Below are 1,979 nucleotides of genomic sequence, written 5' to 3'. Positions count from 1 at the left end.
ACGCTCCTGAGAAATTTTCAGGTCTACTAACCCAAGAGAATCGAATGGTAGATCCAACTTCCTCTTCCACGGAGGTGCATTCAAAACCTACAATTGCTCTACTCCTTCTTCATCTTCAATAACTAATTCCCCTATTAAGGATCTCTCTAAGGTATCTGACTTTGGCCATTTCTCAAGTTCTGAATTCACTACAGAATTGACCATCTTTATTTTAAAGCATTCCTCTTTATCCGTGGGTAACTTTATTGCCTTGAACACATTAAAAGTGACCTTCTGATCATGAACCTTCATCGTAAGCTCTCCTTTTTACACATCGATCATAGTTCGGCCTGTAGTCAAGAATGGTCTTTCCAAGATGATGGGAATCTTCTTATCTTCCTCGAAATCCAGAATGACAAAATTAGCATGAAAAATGAGCTTATCCACCTTAACCAAGATATCCTCCATTATACCTCGTGGATAAGCGATGGAACGATCAACTAGTTTCAATGACATGTATGTTTGAAGATAGACAAGGGCATCAGATTGATGCTAGCTCCTAAATCACACAAACACTTATCGAATGACAAGTTTCCGATGGTGCAAGGAATAGTGAAGCTTCCAGGATCTTTAAGCTTATGAGGTAGTTTCTATTGCAGCACAGCACTCTTCCGTTAGAGCAACGGTTTCTAAGTCATCGAGCTTCACTTTCCGAGAGAGAATACCTTTCATAAACCTCGCATAGCTAGACATTTATTCAAGGAGTGTGTTCCACAATTTTCTTCCTTGATTCCACTTCTGCTTCCTTCTACACTTCTTCTTTAGCCACAACTGCATTTTCTGAAACTTGAGATTTTTTAGGCTCTTCGTCTTGCTGAATTTAGGGACTTGCGACCTTTCCAGACCTCAAGGTGATGGCATTCACCTGTTCTTCAACTTCCCACTTTCCTGGATTGGCTTCTGTAGCATTAGGAAATGTTCCTGGTGGTCGATTCAATAAGGCGTTAGCAATTTTCCCTATTTGGTTCTTCAAAGTCTTGATAGAAACAACCTGGCTTTGGCATATAAGAGCCTGGTTTTTGCACATAAGCCTCAACTCCTCCAATCCAAATTTTTCATTCGAAGTTTGACCTGCATCATGAGTTTGTTATTGAAGTTGGAGTTGTTGTCTTGCTGCAAATTGTTGCTGAAAACTAGGAGAATTAAATTGCTTGTTTCCAAACTGCTGGAATGGCTGTTGCATCGCATTCTGATTGTTGCTCCAACTGACGTTAGGATGATTCCAGTTGTCAGGATGATAAGTGGCAGGAACTGGCTGCTGCGATCTCTGAAAGTTGCTCACAAACTGACTTGAGTCACTAGATATAGCGCATTACTCTGTCACATGCGGACCTGCACACAGCTCACAAACACTAGTTATCTGCTTAACACCATAGTTAGCCAGAGAATCGATCTCCATAGTTGAGCAGTGATAGCCGTAGCTGTATCCACTTCAAGAACTCCTGCTATCATGCCTTATGGCAATCTCTGGGTTGGATACTGATATTCATTAGCAACCATCAGTTCAATTAGCTCATAAGCTTCCTCATAGCTCTTTGCCCATAATGCTCCACATGATGCTGCATCAAGCATGGGTCTAGATTGTGCTCCTAAACCATTGTAAAAAAAATTGATGATCATCCAATCAGGCATGCCACGATAAGGATACTTCTTAAGCATCTCCTTGTAGCACTCCCAAGCTTCACATAGAGATTCTCCCGATTGCTGCGCAAATTGAGTAAGAGCATTCTTGAGTGCAGTTGTCTTCGCCATAGGGAAGAATTTAGTAAGAAACTTCTGCGCAAGGTCCTCCCAAGTAGTGATAGAACCAGTTGGTAGAGAGTGTAACCAGCTCTTAGCCCTGTCCCTCAGAGGGAATGGGAACAGTCTTAGTTTCACCGCATCCTCAAAAACACCATTGAACCTGAAGGTGTCACAGATCTCTATGAAATCCCTGATGT

At 41.7% G+C, this 1,979-nt stretch overlaps 1 non-coding gene across 1 annotated transcript; it reads left to right on the top strand.

Annotated features, from left to right (window-relative positions):
* Positions 1-1,669: 1,669 nt before the first annotated feature.
* On the top strand, positions 1,670-1,776 carry LOC141682687 (small nucleolar RNA R71). The gene has a single exon (XR_012559911.1). It is a non-coding gene; the product is annotated as a small nucleolar RNA R71 (small nucleolar RNA).
* The last annotated feature ends 203 nt before the right edge of the window (positions 1,777-1,979 follow it).

The sequence above is a fragment of the Apium graveolens genome, chromosome 1 (genome assembly GCF_009905375.1).
Source record: "Apium graveolens cultivar Ventura chromosome 1, ASM990537v1, whole genome shotgun sequence".
Taxonomy (NCBI): Eukaryota; Viridiplantae; Streptophyta; class Magnoliopsida; order Apiales; family Apiaceae; genus Apium; species Apium graveolens.
This window is presented reverse-complemented; position numbering and strand designations above follow the sequence as displayed.